The sequence below is a fragment of the Globicephala melas genome, chromosome 20 (genome assembly GCF_963455315.2).
Source record: "Globicephala melas chromosome 20, mGloMel1.2, whole genome shotgun sequence".
Taxonomy (NCBI): Eukaryota; Metazoa; Chordata; class Mammalia; order Artiodactyla; family Delphinidae; genus Globicephala; species Globicephala melas.
The window spans coordinates 4,949,223-4,971,832 of NC_083333.1; the positions used below are offsets into that span (position 1 = coordinate 4,949,223).

The 22,610-nt window shown below is 40.6% G+C and overlaps 1 protein-coding gene across 3 annotated transcripts in view; it reads right to left on the reverse strand.

The window, feature by feature from the left end:
• Positions 1–22,610, reverse strand: part of FAM222B (family with sequence similarity 222 member B) — a 74,730-nt gene that overhangs the window by 32,209 nt on the left and 19,911 nt on the right. Inside the window, exon 1 of one of the 3 annotated variants that reach the window (XM_060290051.2) lies at positions 6,051–6,268. The exons of the other annotated variants lie outside the window; for them this stretch is intronic. The gene's annotated coding sequence lies outside the window, so the exon portion shown is untranslated. Of the gene's footprint in view, positions 1–6,050; positions 6,269–22,610 lie in introns of those variants that run through there. 3 annotated transcript variants of the gene reach the window in all.

The window sequence follows — 22,610 nt, forward strand, 5'->3', positions numbered from 1 at the left end:
TCAAAATCAGTAAATTCTTCTGCATGTCTTATTTTCGCTGTTCAGAAGTTTCAGCCTATTCCTTTGCCCTCGTGTAGGTGAATAAGAGCTAGTCATCTATCTTTATACAATGTTCCTTCATATTTACATATTATAAAATGTCTGTCATGGGCTTCCCTAGTGGCGCAGTGGTTAAGAATCCGCCTGCCAATGCAGGGGACACAGGTTCGAGCCCTGGTCCGGGAAGATCCCACATGCCGCGGAGCAACTAAGCCCATGCGCCATGACTGAGCCTGCACTCTAGAGCCCGTGAGCCACAACTACTGAGCCCAAGTGCCACAACTACTGAAGCCCGTGCACCTAGAGCCCGTGCTCTGCAACAAGAGAAGGCACCCAATGAGAAGCCCGCGCACCGCAATGAAGAGTAGCCCCCGCTTGCCACAACTAGAGAAAAGCCCACACACAGCAACAAAGACCCGACGCAGCCAAAAATATAAATAAATTAATTTAAAATAATAAAATAAAACAAAATGTCATTTCTCTAATCTAGGATAATTAATCCCAATTACTTGAGTTTTTTCACATAAATATTATTTCCCTTAAAGTAGTTAAGTAATCTGATCCTTAATTTAGTACTAGCTCCAGGAAGATAATATTCTCTTCCCATCACTCCAATTCTAATCCCCAGATATCTATTCTATTAAAGAGTACTTCCTCCAATTAATTAATATCAATATTTATTGAGTACCTAATATGTAGCAAGGCACTGCTCCAGGAGCTAGGGACTCAGCAATGAACAAAACAGACAAGAACTCCTGTCTTCATGGTGCTTCCATTTGTACATGAGGTAGAGTGTGAGGGTCAGATAAACTTAATGAATACGTAAGTGACACAGACTATTAGAAGGTGATAAATGCTATGAAAAAAACAAATGAAGCAGTGTAAGGAGATGAGGAGGACTGGATGGGGCAGCAACCTTAAATAGCATAGTCAGAGTGTGGTCCTCACTGAGAAACTGTACTTTCTCCATGCTTTATCTGCTAGTTTCAGTGCAAGGCAGCAGTACAGCTTTTAATTACATAAGAGACCTTTTTTTAGCAATTAAACTATAACTAAAATAGTTTTTCCCCCCTCTCATTTCAAGTTTAACTCTTAGGTACTTGCACATTTAATAAAAAGCAATTGATCAACTTGTTTTGAAGAGGAAAATTTTGTTTCTGTAATGCTGAAATACTCTTCAAGAAATAATGAAAAAAGTAATGCAAGCCCACCAGCACACACGAAGACTGCTGCCGGATGCAACTCTGACTTTAATAAAGACTAGCATTTCTCTAGTTGTGGGGAGCTGAAAGATGAGCAGCTGTGGACAGATAGGGGGATGGAGGGAGCTGGTAGAAACAGAATTTTAGAGAGCTACAAAATTGGCATGCAGACTGAAGTGGCATCAGCCTCTCACTTCTAGGTGCACTAAGGAACAATCTCTCCAGAACATACTATGAATGATAAGAACGACACTTTTCAGTTGGGACATTTGTTCAGCTTGGAAAAGAGGCAAAAATTAAAATATAGCTTGCTGAAAAAGCAACTGGTTCCAAATTCATTTTGCCACAGGATATGGAAATAGGGAAAGCACTTTTCTTAAGAGGAAAGGTTCCTTTCATCTCTCTGGAGAAATGTCCTAACACAGTATCACACTCCAATCGTACCATACCTCACAGGGACTGAATGAAGCCTAAGTACTAAAATCCTCAGTAAAGCACTTTATTTATTTATTTTTTGCGTTACGCGGGCCTCTCACTGTTGTGGCCTCTCCCGTTGCGGAGCACAGGCTCCGGACGCGCAGGCTCTGCGGCATGTGGGATCTTCCCGGACCGGGGCACGAACCAGTGTCCCCTGCATCGGCAGGCAGACTCTCAACCACTGCGCCACCAGGGAAGTCCCACCTACTTGTCTCTTGAATGACCAGACAAAGAAACAAAATTTTAATCAGTTTGTTCAGTTGGAAAATCGCAGTTAAAAAGCAGAGGAGGGCTTCCCTAGTGGTGCAGTGGTTGAGAGTCCGCCTGCCGATGCAGGGGACACGGGTTCGTGCCCCGGTCCAGGAAGATCCCACATGCCGCGGAGCGGCTGGACCCGTGAGCCATGGCCGCTGAGCCTGCGCTCCGCAACGGGAGAGGCCACAACAGTGAGAGGCCACAACAGTGAGAGGCCTGTGTACCGCAAAAAAAAAAAAAAAAAAAAAAAGCAGAGGAAGTTAAAGCTATTGCTTAAAAATGTGGCCTAGGGATATGTTTGGATTTTACTTGTCTATACTTTGCCTGTTTGCCCTTCTGCATGAATAATCAAGAACTGACTGTATGCTCTGATCAGGAATGAACCCTTAACTAGAGTTCTGCCTGTATGTTGGTAAAGATGCCTCCTGCCCTTTTCAGCTAGGCTTAAATGCAACAAACTCAGTCTATGACTAAATTTGATCTAATCAGCCACACACCCCCACACCCACACCCCCGCCCCGGATCCGTCGGCACCAAATTTAATAAAACTTCAATTTGGCCTTTCCTTTACATCTCTTTTATTCCTCCAGCACCTCATCTTGAACCTTTCTCCTTCTCTTGACTGATACTGGCATCTTGGTCTTTGGATTCTCTTCACAACTAGAGAAATAAAAACACCTTCTCAGGGTAGAGATAGGAAAATTTCAATCATTTCAAATAGGGACCCTGAAAGGAGTTCTTGGAGAAAAGAATTAAATATATTAGAAATTCAGAGAAGGGAAGAATTCAGAGACCTTGGCTCTGGGTCTGGCTTCACTACCAAATCACTTTCTAAGTTATTTAGACATTCTTGAGGCATTAGTTTTCCCTACCTCAGAGAAATGCTGAGACCACTAAGAGAGTGCTTATTTAATTCACTGGATGAAAACTAATCCAAAAGTAAAAATATTTATGTTAATACTGGAAATGATTCTTGGGCTGAAGGAATTCTTGTCTTAACCTTTTGTGAGTTGTTATATATTATACCCTACAACCCGACATTTAATTTCAAGGTACAATATAATATGTACTCAAGGTACCAAATAATTCCTTTAAGCCAGGCTCAGGTCCTCTCTTCTATTACTATATATATTTACAGACGATGAAATCTCTAATTAGGCAAAATTCTAAGATGTGACCAAACAAAAGGACTGTCCAGTATTCATAAAATGCTAATGCAGAAAACAAAGTTGGGGGAGGGAGCAAAGGCCTGGATTCTAAAAAACAGATGAGCTATTTGGGTGTTTGGTTTAAAAAAAAAAAATGATGGATTAAAAGTTTATATCTAAAAGGCAACTCTATTTTGAATGGCTCTAACAATCCCATAATAAGTGCAGTATCAAACAAGTCAGGGTAATTAATTCAGTGGACTCTTCCCCTTTCACTGCCAGATTGAACAGCTCTGAGGATAATCTCCTTCATTCTCCCAGGGCTCAGTTGGAAGATTCATTATTTATGCCCTCAATTGTTTACTCTGTCCTATTTTTCCATCCATCCAGGCCCAAGTGCAGTGTTATCACTGGCCTGTTTCCAAAACGAATGTATTAGTTCACTGCCTTACTAGTTACAAACTCAAAGATAATCGAATAGTGGTATCTTAACATTGGAGAGCAACTTCATCCCACCACTTGATCCAGGAGAGAAGTTAATGATAATGCTGACCCAGGTTACCAAAAGCTAAGTTATCTTAGATGGATGAAATGAAACACACAAGTTATTCTAGTCTTGTTTTGTTTTTTTTTTTTTGAACCACTGAGCAACATATATGCACATCCAACAGGATTCTTAAAGGGCAGTATCATTAGAAAGACAGCTCTGGCTCTCACCAAGAGCAGACCTGTAAACTATTGAGGATTAAACTGATTGAGATGCACTTTGCCTAGCAACCATTCATTAGGAAGAGTTCAGTAACTCACCAGCAATCAATTCCATGTCCTTATCTAAGCCATAAACAGATAACAGACTCCACCAAGTCCTCTACCCTCTGGATTCAGACAGCAAACAACTTCCTCAAAAGATTCAGCTTCCAAGAGTCAACCTTTGGGGGAGGGGGTTGTGCTTAAACACACAAAATATTGTCTCAGACACCTGACTGACAGAGCTGAAGAGCTAAAAACTACCACCAGCCCCATCTCCATATGAATGCATTCATTGTCTCCCAGGTCTTTTTGCCTCTAATATTTTCTCACCTTGAGCAAGCTTTTCCCAATTCCAAACCTGACAACACTCAAGCTGATTATCATGAGAATCAAACAACGCCAAGGGTCCAATCTTTTCCTTCACCTTCTCAAGGGGACCATTTTATACTTCTGATGCGAATGGGGGATTGGGCTTGAGTCTCCCTTTAGAGAGAACATAGGACCCTTTTTCTTAACACATTCTAAGCTGTGACTCACAGAAATAAGCAGAATGGACAAAAACAGATTGCTAAAGAAAAATCAGTGGACTGAACCTCAGCTGCACCATGTCCCCTCAACCTAAGAGATTATGGAAAGTCATGGGGGGATTCTCTTTGCCTTTCAATTTAAACATGATTCATGGAGTCTTAAGGGATAAATGGGTAATAAACTAAAAACCCAAAATCTAACAAAGGTTTACTGTGAATCTACTTTTTTTTTGCACAACTCTATATTAAGGCTACTTGCGATTAAAAAAAAAAAGGATATTAAGTTCCTGATCCCTAGTAAGTTTCCACAACTGAGATGGTTTCCTATCCCATCATCCCTAGTCTTTATAATACTTGCTTTTACCCCAAACTGCCCTTATTGATTAGAGATAAAATAAATCAATGCAAAGAAAAAATATTAATCTAGCTTAAATGGTAAAACAGCTCCAGCATATTAATTCTATCTTCAAAACTGAACTCCAGTTAGAACAATTTCTGGAAACTGAACCTGGATTACAAGACTGAACTCTCAATCATTTCAATTAATACTTACCAAAGTGCTATCAAAAAAATTGGTATTTCTCACTTTTGGCATTCGAGCTCTTTGCTAATCAACATTAAGATAAATCTGGTCCAAACAAGTTTACCATGAACACTGCCACTCAACACACACACACACACACACACACACACACACACACACACACACCCTCCTTTGTTTCTATCATAAATTTTGGGTTTTCTATCTTCAATTGATAACTTTCCTCTCAATTAAAAACCTATAAAGAGGTTCCTGATTTTGGCTGAAGATGAGCTCTGTCCTTCAGAAAGAAGGGATCCATACATTGTAGAAGCAAAGGAACTCAAGACATACATATAAATTGTAATGATACAGCCACACGAATTCATGGGGGTGGCGCTTTAAAAAATAAATGAATTAAACAAAATTCATCTGGATTTGTTTAAAGTTTGGTTTTTGATGACAGAAACTAATCCCTCTGAGAGCCTATGAATGAGAAATATACAGATGGAGAAAAAGATAAGACTTTTAAGTTTCAGTAACAGCAAGGTAAGTTTGCTTGCTCTAGCTAGGTTTCTCCAACAGGGCTGAGTGCTACACAAAGCCGGTAACACTGTACTCGGGGAGAGACTTTAGCAGAGTTAATCTCTAACAACTATCAGGATTTCCTTTAACTACCATCTGACGGGGGCTGATCCCTCTTTCCACTGGCACCTCCTTCCTTTTCAGATTGTTTTTGCTGATTAAGGCAGTCCCAAGTAGGAAAATGGTGAAGACAGCCTTAATGGACACGGATGCAGAACAGTTCCAAAAACCCACTCCTATCCTAACCTGCTTTTTTTTTTTTTGGTTTGCTGCATCAGATGCCACACAAGAAAGGCTCCTCTTTTTTTCTTCTGTTCATTTTACTACGCGACCGACATCGACACATCAGTAAAAAGAGATGAGAGTCCTGAATCTCCTTACCCTGCTGCACGGGTGAGATGAAGGGAGGGAAAGAAGAATGAAGGGTAGAATTAGAAAATCAAAATAAACTGATTAGATGGGGAGCTCTTACTTCCCATTACATTTCCCCCTTTCTCACAAGGTTAAGTCGGCTGAAGTCGGGGTTGGTTAGAAAAAGCACACACACCTTGAGCCCTGGAAGGGAGGGAGGTGAGGTTCGCTCCGCAGCGCTCGGTGGGGCTCCGGGCTCCGCCCCGCCTGCCTGGGGCAGCTCAGCCCTCCTCGCCTGAGCCCCGGGAGGATGGAAGAGAAGGGGTTTCTAGCTGTCTTGGCAGGGGGAGGGGGAGGCGGCTGCTCCGGGTGCCAGGCTCTCTGAGCGCAGCACTCCGCGGCGCGCCGACACCCCCTCCCCCAGCCGGCTACGGCTCGCTCCCCCTTCGCCGCCGGAAGCCAGCCCCGCCCCCTCAACTCCATCCCGGCCCTTCTCGAGCCCCCTCCAGTCCGCACAGCCAATGGCGAGCCAGGGAGCCAGCGGAGCGACTCACCAAACAGCCAACTGGGGAGGCCCACTGGGAGGTCAGCCGCCCGGGATAGGCCAGCTACCCGCGGCCCCGGCCCTGGCACGGCTCCTCTTTGTTAGAGCTGCCCCCATCTCTCCAGGCCCCCACCCCGAAGCCTGCAGCCCGGCATCCCGGATGGGCCAGGTGATGCGGCGCCCCTTCTCCTGCTCCCCCGCCCACGCCCTGCCTGGGTACTAGGAATGACCCCCATCCAGGCAGTACCTCCCAGAGTGCATCAGACTTCCACAGCAATAGCCATCCGGAGACACCTGAGAGTAGAAAGATGCTCCCCAGGCCTCTCTGCCTCGCCCTTCTTTTCTCAGACTAATCAACTGCACTCCCTCATAACAGTGCATAGATTTAGGTTTGCATATTAGATCAGCTGCACACATCAATCCACCCTGTCTGAAACTCCTGCTTCCCGTGACGCAGAAATTAGGGGGGAGGGGGGCGCATACTGGGAAGGGATTTATCTGGAAGTTGGTGCGCTGGGAGAAGGAATACATCAAATCATCTGCAACAAACAAAACACCAAAGACACACACTCAGCTGGATCCAACCCACCTCAGATACAAGCTATCTACATCCAATTAAACCCAGGCTAACCACTCCCTTAGCAGGTTTCAGTACAATTAGGAAACAAATATCTAAGTCTTGTTCAAGCCATACACCTAATATTAGAAAAAACTCTCAGGAACTGCCAGGCCTCCGCATAACTGGCAGGTTGCATCAACACTTCAATCACTAATGTCAATGTTAAGGGCCTAACACTGCTGGGATGGAATATGCTAAAGACTGTCGAATATTTTCTTAGGTATAGTGGTGAAGCAGTAGTAGGGGTTCATTTAAGAAAAACAAAGTGGGGATGGGGAAGGCAAGTTATTACCTACACTGTCATTTTTGTCCACAAAGTTCTTGCAACTAATGTTAAGTGTCTACCTCACACTACAATCCCGCTTAGTTCCCAAGTGCTACTACAATTTTTAAAAAACAACAACAAAACACTTTAAAATTAAGTAGGCTTTTCTTATGTGGAGCCCAAAGCATTTCATATATATATATATATATATAACCTCAGTGTTCTGGGAAGATGGAAAAGGAATTGTGTGACATGCCCATTTAAAAGCCAGCTCTTTTTTCTAACCCAAATTAAAAGGCTTGGGCTTAAATAGATTTATGGAGGAACTTCATTGCTGTCTCATAGGCTAAGTTCCAGATAAAAAGACCCAAACGTGAAAATTTTATTTTACATACTGCCCACAAAAGTCTCCCAAATTAGCTAACGAGTCCATTCCCTTCCCAAATACATCTGACCTAAACAAAAATCCTCAAAAGCACAAAAGCAGTTACAACGCTCCATATCATTTAGCAATTCTCTGGCATTTTCCATATTAAAATAACTAAACAATACTTCAAGAAACTACTATTTAAAATAGCTGACCTAAAAGCTACTTTTTTTTTTTTTTGCGGTACGCGGGCCTCTCACTGTTGTGGCCTCTCCCGTTGCGGAGCACAGGCTCCGGACGCGCAGGCTCAGTGGCCATGGCTCACGGGCCCAGCCGCTCCGCAACATGTGGGATCTTCCGGGACCGGGGCACGAACCCGCGTTCCCTGCATCGGCAGGCGGACTCTCAACCACTGCGCCACCAGGGAAGCCCTAAAAGCTACTCTTGATGACTAAGGTAAACAGCTGTGTCAGTACTTTCCTTCAAATTCTAACCTTCTTGAAAAAGGCAATTTTTCTCTCTTTAAGGATTAAATAGAAACTAAGATTTAGGGAATTCCCTGGCGGTCCAGTGGTTAGGACTCCACGCTCTTTCATTGCCAAGGGCCTGGGTTCAATCCCTGGTCAGAGAACTAAAATCCTACAAACCTCACTGCGCAGCCAAAAAAAAAAATCCTTCCAAGATCACTCATAAGCCCATTAATTTGCCAAGACATCAAAAACAAACAAATAAACATGTCAGTCTCACCATTATCACAAATGTTCTTGACAATTAGATAATTCAGACAAAACTTCTAATATCCTCTTCTAAAATATAAATGAGGAACTCAGGGTATTTTGAATACCTAAAATAAAATTAAAACATCAAATTTATCTTCATCTACACAGTCCAAGAAAACAGAGAGGAATTACAACTGTTTAATACAAGATCACAGGGGAAGCCCAAAACACCTCCTCCTAAAGAGGAACTCAAGTCCAATTTCTTTTCATGCCGCTCAAATGTACTCTATCTTATTACCACTACCCTAACAGAGACCCTTACTACGTCTGTGGGGGAAACTATAACTTCTTTCTAGTCTCCCTAATTCCACATAGCACTGCTTTCACATCCATTTGCTCTTCTCCTTAAGAACTACAGAAACAGTTCAATTTATTGCACATTTACTAGGTGCAAGCCCCTGTGTCAAGGGGGAAAAAAATATATATATATATATATATATACACACACACACATAAAATAGATAAATAACAAGGACTTACTGTATATCACAGAGAACTATATTCAATATATTGTAATAAGTTATAATGGAAAAGAATCTGAAAAAAATATACATATAAATGAATCACTTTGCTGTACACCTGAAAAATACTGTAAGTCAACTATCCTTCAGTTTAAAAAATATACATAATAAATAATTATGATTTTATCATCATGATAAACCTATGAAATAGACATTTCCCCCATTTTTACAGACAAAGAAACTGAGGTCCAGAGAGGCTGAACAATCTGCTCTAGGTCAACAAGGTGGTAAATGGAAAAGCCAATTTTAGAAGTTGAGTATTCCTGGCTCCAAGTCTAATACTCCTATCCACTAAGCTCTACTGTGGCTCTCTGGTGCCTATGCCATCCAACCAAGCTTCCACTCTATGGCTATTGTATGTTCCACAGTCTGGTACTATCCTATGTTATCAAACTTACTCTCCACCTTTCCTCAGCAGTTTACTCCCATAGCAGACAGACCGATCTGCTTGCTCACTGTCTGTGTATCTTCCATTTCTACTTTCTTGCCATGACTTGTATTGTTATAACCATTCCATTTAAATCCTACCCATTCTTCAAGGCTCAGCTCAAATTCCACCTCCCTTGTGGAGCCTTCTTTAATGCTCTCAGCAATGATTCCTTTTCTGAATCACTACTACACAATTTAGTACTTAACTGTTCTGTTGTCTAATATGTGATTTGTCTTCCTAATTTAGACTGTAAGTCAAAGCTTATATTACACTTGTTTTTGTATCTTCTCCTTTCCCAATTTTGCACAGTAAGTCATACATAGTAAAGTTCTCTATAAATATTTAGACCAGTAAACACTACAGCAAAAGAATGGTCCAAATCACTAAATGACCCAAGTTCTCATAACAGCCACCAAAGTTGAAATAATTAATAACTTCATTCATTTTCAAGATAGAACAAATAACCAAATTCTAAGTCTGCTGGTACTGACCAAGGACTTATCCACTCTGTGCTTCAACAATATCATGGACAAATTGCTAGGAGGGGATTCAAGAGGGCTGGTAATGTTTCTTGATCTGAGAACTAGTTACGTAAGTATGTTCAATTTGTGAAAATTCATTGAGCTGTACACTTAACGTGCACTTTCCTATACATTTTATCTCAAAAAGTTTTAAAACATCAAGTTTCAGATTGTATTATAAGATAAACATATCTATTTTTGAAGCACATATGAATATTATATATATGTCTGTAGGTCCAAGAAAATATCTAGAAGTACATACACCAATCTGTCAACAGTAGTAACCACTGAGAGGAGGAAAAGAGGGGTACGGAGGAATGAAGAGGAAAAAATTTTTATATTTGTTTTACTCAATCTTTTAAAAGATAAAAAACATGCATTAATTTTGTAATTTTAATAGATTAGCTGAGTAGTAGAATTACAAATTATTATTTGTAATTTTTGAACTTTGTGTGTTGAACATGCCTTACATTCACAATCAGCAAAAGATATTAAAACACAAAACAAACATACCATCTCTCAGAAACAGAAGGAAAGATCAATGGGTTGGACTGAAAACTAGTTTAGGTAACATCCATCTAGTCTGATCATTGTTTGCACTTCAATATTTCTTGAGTACTCTATTTTGCAAATTTCCCAAATGACACTTTTAACAAGCAAAAAAACCCCCAAAAGGTGCGTTTGATGCTTAATTTACTCAAATCAAAATAAATATACAGTTTTCAGCAGAACCAGATAACAAAAATAAAACAATAACAATGATCTATTCTGAACCTAAGCTAAACACTATTAAAAAGGCATTTTCCAAATCAAAACTACGAGGTACCACCTCACACCAGTCAGAATGGCCATCATTAAAAAGTCTACAAATAACAAATGCTGGAGAGGGTGTGGAGAAAAGGGAACCTTCCTACACCGTTGGTGGGAATGTAAATTGGTGCAGCCACTATAGAAAACAGTACGGAGGTTCCTCAAAAAACTAAAAATAGAGTTGCCATATGATCCAGAAATCCCACTCCTGCACACATATCCAGACAAAACTATAATTTGAAAAGATACCTGCACCCCACCCCCCCATGTTCATAGCAGCACTATGCATAATAGCCAAGGCATGGAAGCAACCTAAATGTCCATCAACAGATAAATGCATACAGAAGATGTGGTATATATAAACGATGGAATGCTACTCAGCCAGAAAAAAATGAAATAATGCCATTTGCAGCAATGAAGATGGACCTAGAGATTATCATACTAAGTGAAATAAATCAGAAGCAGGGGGAGGATGAATTCAGAGACTGGGACTGACATATACTGATACTATGTATAAAATAGATAACTAATGAGAACCTACTTTATAGCACAGGGAACTCTACTCAATGCTCTGTGGTGACCTAAACGGGAAGGAAATCCAAAAAAGAGGGGATATATGTATACATATAGCTGATTCACTTTGCTGTACAGTAGAAACTAACACAACATTGTAAAGCAACTGTACTCCAATAAAAATAAAAAAAACAAAAGCGAAAAATACCACATGATGTGACTTATATGTGGAATCTAAAATATGCACAAATGTACTTATTTACAAAACAGAAACAGACTCACAGACATAGAGAACCGACTTTTGGTTACCAAGGGGGAGGGGGTGGGGGAGGGAGGGATTGGGAGTTTGGTATTAGCAGATGCAAACTATTATATATAGATTGGATAAACCACAAGGTCCTACTGGATAGTACAGGGAACTATATCCAATATCCTGTAATAAAGCATAATGGCAAAGAAAAAAAATAAAACTTTAGTGTTAAAAAATAAGTAAATAAATAAATAAAATAAAATAAAAAGGCATTTTCCCCATAAAGACCCACTAGTGACATTTTACAAAATTCAAACACCCAAGAGACAGAACACAAACTTTGATAAGGAAATTTATTATTCACTAGACTTAAAGAGAACAACAGGTCTGAAAAAACAAGTGTGAAAACTTGGGGGAAAAAAAGAAAAAAGGCAATGCTTTGACTATTATTTCAATGTAGCAAGGTATTCTTTTAACCTTTTTTTTAACTGGCTGCACTTTCTCTTTCAGACACTAGAGGGAAGTATAAAATCCATTCACTGTATCTTTGGGAATTCAATTCATTCATTCATTCATTCACTCACATCACCACGTATTTACTGCATTCCTACATACCAGGAACTTCATTAGACCCCAGAGACAAAAAGATGAATAAGCTACAAACTCTGTCTTTAAGGTGCTTAGTCTAGTGAAGGGAGACACCAGTTTGGGAAAAAAAGGCAAACTACAACAAAGAATGCACATGAGAACCAAACCCCAACTTTTGCAAGACTGTGGGTTTGGGGCAGGACGGTTTGGCAGAGGGAGGAAAAAAACATGTGTCCATATAAAAATTCATACTAGACAAACCAGCTTATCAAAACTGGCTTACTCTCCTATTTACAATTTTCCCACCTTAATCTAAATGGAAATAGCTTCACTTAGAAGTTATCTTTAGGGCTTCCCTGGTGGTGCAGTGGTTGAGAATCCGCCTGCCAATGCAGGGGACACGGGTTCGAGCCCTGGTCTGGGAAGATCCCACATGCCGCGGAGCAACTGGGCCCATGAGCCACAATTACTGAGCCTGCGCGTCTGGAGCCTGTGCTCCGCAACAACAGAGGCCACGATAGTGAGAGGCCCACGCACCACAATGAAGAGTGGCCCCCGCTTGCTGCAACTAGAGAAAGCCCACACACAGAAACGAAGACCCAACACAGCTATAAATAAATAAATTTTAAAAAATTAAAAAAAAAGATTCTTTAAAAAAAAAAAGAAGCTATCTTTAAACTGTTATCTATAGAAAGTAGAGGAGTGAGGCATTAACGTGTGTGGAAGATTTGCTAAAATATCTAGTTGGCTAGGTTTCAAAATCAATTGTACACAGTTTAAAAAGCATGAAGGTAACAGATACAATTGGAGTTAAGACTGCTTACATGATAATAAAAATTCTCATTTGAAATCAAGATAAATTACACTACACCTCCCTGCAAAGAGCACATCAAGGATAAATAAATAAGTAGAAGTTTCCTAAATGTGCTCTCTCTTATGCAAATTAAGTTGCCCTAATCCTCAAAATGACTGCTGCATCTTTTGCTATGGTTTGGGATGTTTGGATTGTGTGTGTTGGGGGTGGAGAGTTGGAGAGAAGGAACAAGTTGTTAATTTCTCATACTGATGGAGTAGCACATGGTAGAAAAAGTAAAAGCCAACATCCTGAAAAAGTTTCACACACATACACAAAATGAGACAGCAAACTTGTGAATCAAGCATGATTTGGCATCTTTAAATGAAGAGCCAATTCCCTTCTAGTGCCAAAGCCAATGGCTTCTCCTGTAGATAAAATGGCACAGTTCCTGAAAAAGCCCTGGACGCTGTTTCCCCACAATCCTATAATCTGTCAGAAGATAGAAAACAAAAAGAAGGCTCTGCCAGCCAGAAAAAGCAAATTATAACCAACACAGAGCCAACACTTTACTTCAGACAGAAGGAGATTTTCTATGCATTTTTGGAAGGAAAGAGACAAAAGAAGCTTACCATTGCTCAAATAACCAAGGCAAACATTTTAACCAAATATCATCTTGGATAAACATTTGATGCAATAGCCGCTTTCTCATTTATACATAGCCTTAAAGAATATTTGCAACAAATTGGCCACAAAATACGAATAACTTTTACAAGTCAATAAGAAAAAGAAACAACCGAAGGGGATATTTTCAAAGGGCATGAACTAGTTAGTAGTCACAGAAGAAATACATAAGATCAAGTATTACATATATTCCATATTGTTAGGAAGTGGTGGAAAGTGCCTTCTCCATACAGTCCCAAAGGTATTTTGGCTTGATAGTACTGCCAACTGCAAGCCTCCAGAATAAAAAGAACAATAACAGAAGATAAGGGTGCCTCAAATCATGTTGTACACTTTAATATCTTACAATTTTATTAATCAATTATACCTTAATAAAGCTGGAAAAAATATACATTCCTAAAAATATATGATAGAAGCTTTGTGAAATATCTACTCTGGAAAAGAAACAAGAAACAATTAAGTAGAATGGATACAGGTCAACTGCAAATCAAACCCAAAGGAACTAAAATAAGAATTTAAGATGAACCTTTACCTATGAACTTGAAGCCAATCCCTGAGTCTACAATGAGCAAGGCAGATGATGGCAGCAGATAACAGAAAGCCTAAATACAACCACAAATGTAAAGCATCTCCAAGAAAGAAAGCTTACTCCACCGTCTTTGCTGTAGAAGCAGACCATTCAGGGACCCCCTTTCCAGTCACCAAATGCAAAAATAAAGCGAATAATGCCTGGGTGAGGCAAAAACAAGTACAGTCTTCCCATCAAAGAGGAAAAGAAACCTAAACCTTTCACTTGTCCTTGATACAAAGAGGTAATGGATTGTGGAACTGAAATTCCAGAAAAAAGATTCAATTCCGACCTATGTAAAGCTAAGAACTTCATGTCACTCTGTTCTAAAATTAGCAATACACAGGTCTCCACAGAAAAAAATAATACACAAGATCCCAACTGAGCTGTCAGCAGGGTAAAGTTCTGAGCACGTCAGCAGACTATTGCTTAACCATTTCCCTTATCGGTTTTAAACATCAAAAGAACCACATCCCAGTTTTCCTCTATTGTTAATGTCACTTTAGAGGCTGAGAAAAATTTAGTTCATCAGATTCAAATTTCAGGCATTTTCTAAGTACATTATAGGTAATGATGCCACCAATTCTATATTTAGAACCAGGTGTGGAACAAGGAGTGCTAGTTTTGCCTGAAATGGCACTGTCTCTCTCTTTAAAGCCTAACTGCAACCATCACCTAAGCCTACATTAAAATGTCTATATGGTGTTGCCTAAAATAAATTAAAATGCTTTTTCAATGCTTTTTTTTGAGTGGTTCTATTGATTGGCTGTGACACTTTAAATATAGACAATAAACCACCACCACCAGTCCTTTAAACAGAGTTTTAACTGCCATAGGGTGCCACTCACACCCTCACTTGAACCAAAACGCCAAGATGGTAAAACCCTTGTGATAAGAAACCTCTAAAGTGATTATTATAATAAACCTTTAGGAAATATTCTCTTTAATAAAAAGTTGTCTCATTATGGTTCCATAATTGTTACACTCCAGAAATTAGGATAGCAATCTTTTCCCAAATCCTGAGCTATTTTTTTCTGCAAATAGTATTTACAAAAATATATCACCGGGACTTCCCTAGTAGTGCAGTGGTTAAGAATCAGCCTGCCAATGTAGAGGACACAGGTTTGAGCCCTGGTCCAGGAAGATCCCACATGCCGCGGAGCAACTAAGCCCGTGCGCCACAACTACTGAGCCTGCACTCTAGAGCCCGCGAGCCACGACTACTGAAGCCAGCTCTCCACAACTACTGAAGCCCGCGCACCTAGAGCCGGTGCTCCGCAACAAGAGAAGCCCCCGCAATGAGAAGCCCATGCACCGCAACAAAGAGTAGCCCCCACTCGCCACAACTTGAGAAAGCCCGCGCGCAGCAATGAAGACCCAATGCAGCCAAAAATAAAATAAATTTATTTAAAAAGAAAAAAAAAATATATATATATATCACCTTTCTCAAAAGGAACTTAAGGGCTCTAAGAGACAGCATATTGCTAATTTTCACAACATCCCAATAAAGAACTATTATTTAGGGCTTCCCTAGTGGCGCAGTGGTTGAGAGTCCGCCTGCCGATGCAGGGGACACGGGTTCGTGCCCCGGTCCAGGAAGATCCCACATGCCGCGGAGCGGCTAGGCCTGTGAGCCATGGCGGCTGGGCCTGCGTGTCCGGAGCCTGTGCTCCGCAACGGTAGAGGCCACAACAGTGAGAGGCCTGTGTACCGCAAAAAAAAACCCAACAAAAAACAAAAATTATTATTTAGCATTTATATCACATTTTAACTTGCAAAAGTGTTTTACAATTTTCATTAGTAGTCATGCCTCACAACCACCCACTGAGCTAAACTGGTCCTGTTATCCTCATTTGACAGCTGAGAAAACTGATGTATCATAAAGCCAAGGTGAAGCCGGTCTGCTTTTCCAAGACTAGGGACCTGATCCTTAAATACAGTCTCATTCACTCACCAGTGTATATGTATTGTTCATAACCCTAGTTAAACTAGGGGTTTTTTTGGGGTTTTTTTTAAATAAATTTATTTTATTTATTTTTGGCTGCATTGGATCTTTGTTGCTGCGTGTGGGCCTTCTCTAGTTGTGGCAAGCAGGGGCTACTCTTCATTGCAGTGCGTGGGCCTCTCATTGCGGTGGCCTCTCTTGTTGCGGAGCATGGGCTCTAGGTGCGCGGGCTTCAGTAGTTGTGGCATACGGGCTCAGGAGTTGTAGCTCGTGGGGTCCAGAGAGCATGCTCAGTAGTTGTGGTGCACGGGCCTAGCTGCTCCGCGGCATGTGGGATCCTCCCGGACCAGGGCTCGAACCTGTGTCCCCTGCCTTGGCAGGCGGATTCTTAACCACTGCGCTACCAGGGAAGCCCCTAAGCTAGGTTTTGAGAGGACAGGAATCTACCTAAAATGATGGTACAAAAACATTAAGATTATAATGCTTTGACAAAAATATATAACCACATTGGAATACAAATAAGTAAGAATTTAGTAACTACACAGGAAGTTTTTAGAAACAGGCTTCCAAAACCTCGCCATCATCATACAAAAATGAAATGCTTTTCATCTCATTTGCTCCCTCCAACCACTACAATCAGACATCTATCTCCACCAGTCCAATGAGTAGTTCTACTCAAGATCACCAATAACCTCTAGGTTGCCAAACCCCACAGGTACTTCTCTGCTCTTATCTGAGACAGCAATGCAATACAGTGGTCCACTCCCTTCTTTACATGTTCTTTACTTGCCTTCCATAACATCATTTTTCCTGGTTTTCCTCCTACCTCACTGGCTACTCCTTCTGTGTCAGACCTCTCTTCTCTAGACACAGACCATTCTAGGTGACCTCCTGACTGAATTCCATGATTTCAACTTCTATCTACACGTTGATGATCTCCAAGTCTACAATTCCAGCCCAGACCTCTCCCTGGAATGCCAGGCTTTTCTACCCAACTATCTACAGCTCCAGTTGGCTGTCGAACATGCAGCTTGAACTCGACATGACCAAAACAGAATCCTTGATAAATATGTTCTGCCACAGTCTTACCCATCTCAATAAATATAATCACCATTTATACACAGTAACCAGAGTATCTTTCTAAAAGTACAAATCAACTCACATCATATCCCTGCTTAAAAGCCTCCAAAGGAAGCACACTACCCTAGCTTTCAAATCTCAATGTCATATGGCCTCTGTCCTCTTCTTGCATCACTCTCCCTCTCACCCACCATATTCAAGCCACATTGGTCTTATTCCTGCTCCTCCAACATATGGAGTTCATTCCTCCTTAGTTTTGCACTGGAATGCTTGATCTGCTAATCCTTGTATCCTCCTGGATCTTAAATGCCATACCCTCAGAGAGATATTCCCTATTCTCCCAATCTAAAGTAGCTATCCATTCATCCTCTAATACATCATGCTGTTTTAATGCTCTGCAACTGATTTTTTAAAAGTTGTTTGTTGTCTGTTTACCCTCACTAGAACATCAGCTCCATAAGAACAGGGACTTTGCTTACAAGAGAATTGTTAGTTCCCAACACATACTAGAAACTCAATAAATTTGGCAGGCTTAGTTGTTAGGTGCTGCTGAACTTAAAAGGGTAAAAAAGACATAACCCCTACCCACAAAGAGCTCACAATCCAGCTGATGAAACAAAACATTAGAATAATAAGTGTAATGCTAACAGGATACTAAAATATCAGAGCAGCCCAGAAGCAGAAGTGATTAATTCTGACTTGGAAACTAGGAAGACTTCACAGAAGAAATGAGCTGTGAGCTAAACCCTAAAGATTAATCAGGAGATTCACTAGATTATTGGTTATGTCTGTCTGCCTGTTTTGGAAGTGTCCTTGGAGGGAAAGAAAACAGCCTGAGCAAAAACATAATGAGGAAAGGAGGAGGGAAGATGGAATCAAGCATGTGCTATGTATCAGGCACTGTGGGTAATGAAGGGTTTGAAAGGGAAAGCCCGTAAGTAGTCTTAGAATTTAGGAAGATCACTCTTGTGGCAGTGTGGTGGATCAAGTGAAGGATGATAAGACCTGAGGCATACAGACCAGTTAGGAGGTTACTGCAACGGTCCAAGTGAGAAATGAAAACGGTCTAATCCAAGACTTCAGCAATATGGCTGGAAAGGAAACGGCAGGTTTAGGAGACCTTGAAGGTTAAAATCAGACCTAGGTATCAACCAGATATGAGTGATGAAGGAGAAGGAAGAAACAAGGTCAAGTCCAAAGTTTTTGATTTAGGCAACTGTGTGGCTGTTAATACCGTTCAACTAGGCAGGAAATCTAGAATGTTTAGATTTTGTGGGGAAGACAATGAATTCTGTGATGCCTATGCAATGTCTAGGTGGGTTTTGGAAATATAGGCCTGAAAAAAATATATATATATAGGCCTGGATTCTAGGAGGGAAGGAGGGATGGCGCAGGGGAGAGGGAAAGAGAGAGAAAGAGAGAGATCTGAGTTAAACCTAGACATCTGGAGAAGTTGTCTGTGTGTGCAGTGAATTACATCACCTGTGAAAAGAAAAAATAAAGACAGGAAGACTAAGGATTCGGCTGAAAGAGAAACAGTGATACAAGGTTACAGAGGATTAACAGTATAGTGAAGAAAGGAAAGGCCAACATGAATATAGTAAACTCTATAGGTGTGGAAGAAAGAAGTAAAGATAATCCACTTGATAGCCTTTGAGAGAAAGATGGGGAAGAGAGTAACATCAACGGACTAGAGATTAATGATTTACCAAGAACAGGCAAATATTTAGGTGAGATATAGAAGCCTAATTGGATACCCAACAATCCCTTACATAAGAGGAAAGATCTTATTTTATCTAAATAAAAGTCCTTACTTAGAAATTTGAGATCTGATGGAAAACCAGAGTATTTGTGGGAAAAAAGGGCAGAGTAGAGACATGATCCAGAAACACTAGCAAATAGTTCAAATTATCTCTCACCAAAAAACCAGTAGCAAAGGGAAGAGGATGGATGCCCAGCAGAGGGGTGCACCAGGTCTTCATTTTGGCTGCGCCAGGTCTTTGTTGTGGCACGCGGGATCTTCGTTGCGGCATGCAGGATATAGTTCCCTGACCAACTACCGAACCCAGGCCCCCTGCACTGGGAGCACCGGGTCTTACCCACTGGACCACGAGGGAAGTCCCCTCATTACGTATCTTTTAAATTATTTAAAATATATTCAAAAAAGAAATTAAGTTAAAAAATTCAAATATTTAAGAAGTTGTATTTCTGGAATTCTTTAATGTCTTTAAAGAGTTATTTAAAATCTTTTTTAAAGTCTTCTACCCTCAGACTTTCTTTCTGAAAAATTTTACACAGGGACTTCCCTGGTGGCACAGTGGTTAAGAATCCGCCTGCCAATGCAGGGGACACGGTTCGAGCTCTGGTCCGGGAAGATCCCACATGCCATGGAGCAACTAAGCCAGTGCACCACAACTACTGAGCCTGCGTTCTACAGCCTGCAAGCCACAATTACTGAGCCCACGTGCCACAACTACTGAAGCCCGTGTGCCTAGAGCCCGCACTGGGCAACAAGAGAAGCCACCGCAATGAGAAGCCCACACACCGCAACGAAGAGTAGACCCTGAGGGCTTCCCTGGTGGTGCAGTGGTTGGGAGTCCACCTGCCGATGCAGGGGACAAGGGTTCGTGCCCCGGTCTGGGAGGATCCCATGTGCCGCGGAGCGGCTGGGCCCGTGAGCCATGGCCGCTGAGCCTGCGCATCCGGAGCCTGTGTTCCGCAACGGGAGAGGCCGCAGCAGTGAGAGGACCGTGTACCGCAAAAAAAAAAAAAAAAAAAAAAAAAGAGTAGACCCTGAGAAAGCCCGTGCACAGCAATGAAGACCCAATGCAGACATAAATAAATAAATAAATAAAAATTTTACACAGTAAAATTCATTTTATAGTGTTCAGTTCTAAGAGTTCTCATAAATTCATATAACTATAACCACAAACAAGGTACAGAACAGTTCTATCACCTCCCCAAAATATCCTCATGCTACCCCCCTGTAGTCAAACACTTCACCTACCCTTAACCCAAGGCAATCATTGATCTGTTCTCCATCGTCCCTATAGTTTTGAGTCTTCCAGAATGTCATATAAATTCAATCATGTAGTATTTTTTTTAATTGAAGTATAGTTGACTTACAAAGTTATGTTAGTTTCAGGTGTACAACAAAGTGATTCAGTTATATATATGTGATATATATATATATATCACATATATATATATACACACACACACATATATACATTCTCTTTCAGATTCTTTTCCATTATAGTTTATTATAAGATATTGAATATAGTTCCCTGTACTATACAGTAGGTCCTGGTTGTAGAGTAGCCTTTTGAGTATGGCTTCGTTCACTTACCATGATGCATATGAGATTCATTCATGTTATTGCATATATGAATAGTTCCTTTTTGTTGCTGAGTAGTATTCCATTGTATGGATATATCACAGTTGGTTTTTCCATTCCAAAGTTGAGGGATATTCAGGTTGTTTCCAGTTTTGGGTGAGTACCAATAAAGCTGCTATAAATATTCACATACAGGTTTTTGTGTCAGAGGTTGTCATTTAATTTGGGTAAACACCTGAGTCATATGGTTAAGTGTATGTTTTACTTTATAAGAAACCCCCACAGTGTTTTCCAAAGTTCCAATTGTTCCACATCCTCATCAGTCCATAATCTACACAGTTTTCTTTTGTTGTTTTTTAGTCATTCTAATGGCACATCTCATTATGATTTTAATTTCCATTTTTCTAATGACTAAGATGTTGAGGACATTTTCATGAGCTTATTTGCCATCCATATATCTTCTCTGCTGAAGTCATTCAAATCTCTCACCCATTTTTTTAATGGTGTCATTTGCTTTTCTTCTTGATGAGTTTTGAGCTCTTTATACATTCTATATACAGTTCCTATCTTGATATATGACTTGCAAATACTTCCTCCCAGTCTGTATCTTGGCTTTTGCAGAGTAAAAGTTTTAAATTTTGATGAAGCCCAATTTATCAATTTTTTCTTTTATGGATCTTGCTTTTGGTACTGTATCTAAGAACTCTTTGCCTAACTCAAGGTAACAAGGATTTTCTCCTGTTTCATTCTAAATATTTTATAGCTTTCCATTTTACATTAAGGTCTGTGATTGATCTTGAGTTAATTTTTACATAAGGTGTGAAGTGTAGGTTGAGGTTCTTTTTTTCTTTTTTTGCGTATAGATATCTAGTGGTTCCAATGACTAGCGGTTGAGAAAACTATCCTTTCTCTGTTGACTTGCCTTTGCACCTCCGTCAAAAATCAAACAGCCCTATTTAATAGTGTGGGTCTATTTCTCTATTCTCTATTCTGTTCATTGATCTATATATCTATCCTTTTGCCAATACCACACTGTCTTGGTTACCGTAGATCTTCAGTAAGTCTTGAAATCAGGTAGTATGAGTCTTCCAACTTTGTTAACCTTTTTCAAAATTGCTTTGGCTATTTTGGTTCCATATAAATTTTAGAATCAACTTGTCAAGGATTTTTTAAGCTTCCCCAAAAGTGTCTACTTATAGATGGAAGTTGGCTGCCTAGGTTAACCTTAAGAAAGACGATGGGGGTACGGGCTTCCCTGGTGGCCCAGTGGCTGGGAATCCACCTGCCAATGCAGGGTACATGGGTTCGAGCCCTGGTCCGGTAGGATCCCACATGCTGCAGAGCAACTAAGCCCGTGCACCACAACTACGGAGCCCATAAGCCACAACTACAGAGCCCATAAGCCACAACTACTGAAGCCCACGCACCTAGATCCTGTGCTCCGCAACAAGAGAAGCCACCGTAATGAGAAGCCCTCACATCGCAACGAAGAGTAGCCCCCACTCACCACAACTAGAGAAAGCCCACGTGCAGCAACGAAGACTCAACACAGCCATAAATAAATAAATAAACAAGCAAACAAATGATGGGAGCATTGTAAGGGCTGGAAATTCTAGGCTTATTTTTCAAGGTTCTGATTTTTCACTTGCACAGCTGTTTTGAGATTTCCTTGCAGTTGTGCAAAAGGGAAGAAAAGTGCTTTGTATAAAGATATGTATTAATATTATTTGGTACAATAAAGTTGAAAACACAATTTTCCTAAAAAACATGCTGTTTATTTCAAATAGTGAAAATAAAAATGTTAAACTTATTATACTTTACAAACAACAGTCCCTCTGCTGCCAGTAATCCTAACTCCAAGTCATCCTTCAGGTGTTACATTGAACATTCCTTCATCCATCCACATGCCTTTCTTGATCCCCCAAATATGGGTTAAGGGTTAACATGTTTCCATTGCACCCTGAGGTCCTCTAACATCCCTCTTAACATGTTATATTCTATAACTGATAGCTAACTTTGTTTCTCCCATCAGGACATAAACTGGGTGGGCAGAACTAGCTACACTAGCTAATTCATTCTTAGCTCCTAGCACAGAATAGGCAATGCATAAATCTTTGTTGTGAATGACCAATTGCTTTGAAT